The sequence below is a fragment of the Pleurodeles waltl genome, chromosome 10, assembly GCF_031143425.1.
Source record: "Pleurodeles waltl isolate 20211129_DDA chromosome 10, aPleWal1.hap1.20221129, whole genome shotgun sequence".
NCBI classification, from domain to species: domain Eukaryota; kingdom Metazoa; phylum Chordata; class Amphibia; order Caudata; family Salamandridae; genus Pleurodeles; species Pleurodeles waltl.
Genome location: NC_090449.1, coordinates 763,424,001 through 763,430,000, shown reverse-complemented (window position 1 = coordinate 763,430,000; position 6,000 = coordinate 763,424,001). Strand labels below are relative to the sequence as shown.

The window sequence follows — 6,000 nt, the reverse complement described above, 5'->3', positions numbered from 1 at the left end:
CGACAAAGAAAGAAATAGAAGTTTAATAAAAAACAAAATGTCTTTGTTGAAGCCAGACCTAATTAGGGACCCAATTCTTTAAAAAAGTCATAAAAGTTCACCCATGGTATATGTCTTTGAATTAGTGGCTTTCATGAATTCACAAGAACTTACAGAAGTACACCAGGAAATTGTACTTCTAGAAAATATTTGTGAACTGTATTTTAGCACAAGCAAATATGCATGGGTAGATTTGCTCATGTGAAAATCTATTGAGTATTTACAAGTTCACTTTCCCTCCAACCACTTTTTTCCCAACCCTGGAAAAACTTCTAATTTTGCCATTGTCAGGAGTAAATTTCCAACCTTCCTCATTATGGGAAAAGATTAGAGAAGAGCTGGTGAAATTCCGTAAAACATGCATGCTAGTAGGTTTGCAGACTCAGAGGCAGTCCAGCCCTGGAACTATGGCTTACTGCTTCCTTCAGCCCCAGTATGTAGATCTGCGGGAAGGTCTCAAAATAAGGAAATTACTATAGTAGGGATTGAAATAGCAAGTATTCAAGCCCTCCTACAGTAGTAGCCCTGGCATAATCAGAGAGGCTATTATCAGAGCTCTTACATAATGAGATTGATGCCATAATATGTTGGCGCACTATGTGGCACCAAAAGGACAAGTAGATTTGTTTTACAGGACTAGTAGATTTAAGAAGCAACCTGCCCCATGGACAAGTAGATATTTAGTGAATTTAGTGAATTCCAACAGATTACAGGCCTTTGCTCAGGTATGAGGGTCGATGTCCTCGCGGGGGAACCTGAAATGCAGGCTTAGAGCTTAAGATGCTGTGCTCGAAAATATAACTTAGAGAGAGAATAACCTATCGGCACTATGATAGCTTTATTCTTGTGCTTCACTCTCATTGTTACTATTTTATTATTACTGTGTTGTGTAGTTCTGGTTATTGCAGCTCACGCTTTGCTATCTAAAATGCAGTCGTTTTATTAAACCAATCTTTAAGACTTATACTGCTTCTATTGTCATTTATATATGAGACCGCATTGTGTATGAGAGAACCGGTTGTGACCTGAGTGACCACGACTTCCCTGAGGGTACATTACCAGACATGCGTGCTGTGGCTGCGTTTGCTCAGAGAAGCTGATTACAAGCTACCCTTCCTGGAGGAAGTTACCATTAACTCGTTAATAGGCACTACACGGGATGCCGCCTTGGTTAACTCTGGGGCTATGGAACACACCTGCTCCTTAGTGGTTTTTGGTGCGGATTTACCGGTTTTGTCATCTGCCGAAGTGGAGGACCTCCTGCTTTCCATGACTGATGCTTGATTTGGAATTGTCCTAAATTGACATTTTCATTTGAATTCGGCTCTTGGCCGAATGCTCATTTTTAAATTACCAAGTAGTATGCTTGTGTGTCCTCTTGACTTGTCAGAATTAAATAGGGTTTTTAAATATATTTTAGCTTAGGGCATTTTAGCTTTGGCTTAAACCACTTTCTACCGACAAGGGGAGGGTGTAGTGTAGCCATTTTCAATATAGCTTCATGCATGTTAGTTTTACACACTAGGCCGCTGTGCACTTTGCCCTAGATATATTTTATTCAGCGTTGCACTGTTATTTTACGATAACCAGTTTTTACTGTCTTGTTTTAATTTCTTATATCACACTGTTTAGCTTAGATCAGCACTGTGTTTTCAAATAATGCATTCTTGATCGCCCTGTGCTTCAGTCAAGTCTACAGTCTGGTACATTGCCGGTAAAAGTGGTAGAAGTTTAGTCTCCAGTATTCGTAGAAAATACACATTCTTACGTAGGGACATTTTCTTAGAACATCTGCGTGTTAGTTATAAAAACACTTTCTAGTCCTAGTACACGTCAAGAGGGAGATTCCAGCCAGGGACCCACAACTGAATGCTGAATGCCCCGTTACAGATGCTGATGCAGATTACAGGCCTTTGCTCAGGTATGAGGGTCGATGTCCTCCCGGGGGATCCTGAAAGGCAGGCTTAGAGCTTAAGATGCTGTGCTCGAAAATATAACTTAGAGAGAGAATAACCTAGCGGCACTATGATAGCTTTATTCTTGTGCTTCACTCTCATCGTTACTATTTTAATATTACTGTGTTGTGTAGTTCTGGTTATTGCAGCTCACGCTTTTCTATCTGAAATACAGTCGTTTTATTAAACCAATCTTTAAAACTTATACTGCTTCTATTGTCATTTATATATGAGACCGCACTGTGTATGAGAGAACCGGTTGTGACCTGAGTGACCACGACTTCCCTGAGAAGTATTAATATGTCATGCGCTCGGCTGCCCAATTGTCTCTACCATTTGGGAGAGATGAGGCACTGCTAGTTAGCCGGAGCAAAACCAGGATTTAGAGTGATAAGTGTCATCCACCGTGGGTCAGACTCAGTCCCCCACACTGTGAACGATCTTGCCACACAAAATCCAGTAGTCTCATTAGGATAATGAAAGCCTACGCGACGCAGTGAGCTGGTGGGCATCCAATACCGGTCCAGGTCTAGGCTCACTTCCACTCACTCCAATACCCCTCTGGGCCACATTCAGGAATGTGACTACTCCCATGGAGCTAAAGGTACATTTGAATGATGGGTGCCCACCATAGGTCCAGATTTACACACACCACCACTCACTCAGATATGTATAAAGGACTAAACATAGGTATAGGACTTCTCTGAAGGTGGCACAGGTACAGCGAGGCTGTGGGTGTACAATACAGGCCAAACTTTCAAACACCGTCAATCACTCAAATACACACTCAGGGCTAAGCTCAGGGATAAGAACGATTTGATGGAGCCTAGGGTACAGAGTGTCATTTAAATTACAGCCCTGAGCACCTGTAGTGCACTTTATCGGGAGGTATAAATAAATTAAATATGAAAATAGTGGATAAGCCAGTTGTAACATATTTTAGGGGAAGAGCACATACACTTTAGCACTGGTCAGCAGTGGTAAAGTGCCCAGGGTTCTAACACCAGCAAAAAGGAAGTCAGCAAAACAGGAATGCGAAAGGCATAAAGTCAGGGGAATCATGCCAAGGATGCCAGATCTAACAGTGTCAAAAGTAGGTCAAGGTTTATACACACTGCCACTCACTCAGATGCGCACTCAGAGATACACTCAGGGATGTGAATGCTCTGGTGGAGGCAAAGCTACAGTGAGGCGTGGGGTCCAATGCAAGTCCAGGTTTACAACGAAGGTCAAGGTTTACGCATGCGGTCACACACTCAGATGCACACTCAGGGCTACACTCCAGGGTATGAACGCTCATGTGGAGTGCAAGGGGTAACAACAGTTAGGATTCAAGTCGTGTTATCAATGGTGATGTTATAAGTAATGAAAGGAAGCTTGTCACTTATGAAGTTATTATTGAGGTCGCGTGATGCCATTCGTATGGCAAGGGGGAGATTTAAGTCATGCTTTGCGCAGATAAAATAGCCACTGTAATGTTCCTTTGATAAATGAAAGGAAGACAACCAAAGCGTCTCATGGAATGTATAGAACTTTTACGCTTTTGCACTAACAGTACTTTTTCAACTTCCTTTGGCCCTGACATGAGACAATATATTTAAAATAATGACATAGTTTTGTTCCTGGCGTTAATGTTGCTATTTTTATCGCTGGAGAAACCTTTCACCTGCTGCCTTCACTGATATCACTATCTGAAGCCTCTTCAATTTGTGTGTTGCCACTGTTTCTAGTTTTTGTCTTGTACTTTGTTATTCAGCGACCTGCTCCTCAGTGGGGTAGGTAGTAAATGCGCTTTTCACGATGTACAGCTTCTTCGACTGTACCTCACGTGCCTCTGTGGCTTAATTCCAGCCTACTGTACTAGTCCAAGATAGGACACGGGCAGGCTGAGCTTTTAATTACAGTGTTTAGAAACGCTGCGCTGCATGGTAAGCGTGCCCGAATTACAGCTCACATTCACTAGGAGTGTTTACCTCGCAGCTAACACGGGCGAAGCCTTTCGGCTATTAAAGACGTTGCACTCAGGATATGAAAGGTCTGTGTAAAATATTTTTCCACGTTATTCGGCTCTTCGTGTTGTACAAAACTGTACAAAACTGTCAGTGGTGCACAAGGTGAGTTGGGAGGCACGGGGAAGGTTATGGTGCAAGAAACTCCCCCGCTCAGGTGTAAATTTTTTGAGTGCTCGCCTGCTTTTCATGCATGCCTGTCTCGGCCTCCTGTTTGAACACGCCTTCTCTAGCTCTAACGTGTTCGGGGTCCTGCAGCAAAGCGAGACAACATGACACATTTCGCCATGATTTGACTTGCAGATACCACTTCCTCTTAGAGGGGAAACAACGTGTTGTGCTGTTCTGCAAAGGAGAAGTGTTTCGAAACAGTGTGTGTGGGGCAAAGAGTTGGCGAGGAAGACTGTCATCCGATTAAACATTTGTGAGCGGTAAAAGAGGGAGGAACGCTATAAAGGTAAGAGACTTTGCTCTTTCCTTTTAAATAATCACAGGTCTGTCTATCTGCGTGAGTGTTATGTCCGTAGGCGAGGCTTGTGTGCTGTTTTTGTACCTGCGACAGGAAGAGAAGCGCATATTACATATAACAGTGAAAATGTTCACGTGTGGTCTACGAAGTAAAATAAGAATGCGCGTCACAGGTGCTTCGGTAATCGTATGCTGGCCAGATGTTAAAAGAAAATGACAAAAAACGTTTTTTAATGAGGTGAAATGGCACGAGTTCTGTAGTTTGTTATAAACAGTAACAAATCGCACTGTGGAAATAAAACAGACCGAGAAAATGTACTACAATAGGTATGGCCATGCCTCTTTGTATGCAGAAAACAGTGTTAGCTACACTTGTCACGTGATCTGCAATGTTTGAAAAATGATCCACTCATAAGGGTGGCATGCACCTTGTGCAGATAGGGAAAGGTGGGTGGGGCTGGGCCTAAGGCTAAAACTTTCTATGATGTTCTTGGAAGGATTTTTTAATGGGTGGTACTGGAAAGCACATTCCACCGTAATGTATTGTTTGTTTGCACTGTAAATTTGAATTCCCGTTCAACTGCTGGAACTCGGTGTCAATTTTAGTATTGGTGCCTGCTGCATTTGCGAAGGTTTTTCTCGCAGTGCAAACATGCATTAAAATAAATGTCACTCGTTTCATTGTTCTTGTTGGTTCCAATCACCGCCTTACACCAAGTGGGGATTTTGACGGACGTTTGCAAATTATGAAATGGGGCGGAGGGAGTAGCAAGAAAAAAGAACAAGAAATGAAGATTTAAGCAAAGCGAATAGAAATGAAAGTTTAAATGATAGCGCGAGATTGATGCTTTTTGTCAGTATAAATGGTAAAATGTAGAAATAAACTTTAGTTAAGGTGACACCTGTAGGCATAGTAACATTGAAAGGATTAGGGCGAATTGTGTGTCAGAACGTGTATTTGTAAGTAAACTTTTCATCCAAGCCTGAGTCACTTGGCGCTAAAATAAGAAATGTTTGTTGTTACCTAACTCAATTATACTTTGTTTAATTGACCTCGGAAGGTTGAAAGGCTGAGTGGACCCGCAGGGATTTGAATATATGACTATGAGGACAAACACAGATTCTTTGAGGCAATGCATTAGTCCACTGGGCTGCACGCTCAGTACCATCAGCCCTACTGGAACAGTACAGGAATAGGATTGAGAACTGTATTTACTCCTTTCATTTGTATTTCACTGCAGAACTGAGCTGACCTTGCCTTAGTGATAGTGTATAATACTCAGGCTGCCATTTTGTTCCAAATGTTTAACTACTTTGTTGATGTGTCATCTCTGCTGGGGACTGACAGACAAAAATGACGTCAAGATAACATCACAGATGGCCCAAGTTCTCCCACATGAGCTGCTCAAATCACGTGCTTTTTCCGATTTGTGGGAGGAAATTCTGAACACGTGGCTACGACATTCCCCATCCAGATACCAGTTGCTGCATGATTTCTGACATTTCCGTCTAGCTCTTAGACATTCATT

The 6,000-nt window shown here is 42.3% G+C and overlaps 1 protein-coding gene across 2 annotated transcripts in view; it reads left to right on the top strand.

Moving 5' to 3' along the window:
* Window positions 1–4,133: 4,133 nt before the first annotated feature.
* APBB1IP (amyloid beta precursor protein binding family B member 1 interacting protein) overlaps window positions 4,134–6,000 on the top strand; it is an 895,472-nt gene continuing 893,605 nt past the window's right edge. For both annotated transcript variants that reach the window (XM_069211356.1, XM_069211357.1), the window contains exon 1: window positions 4,134–4,460. The gene's annotated coding sequence lies outside the window, so the exon portion shown is untranslated. The remainder of the gene's footprint in view (window positions 4,461–6,000) is intronic.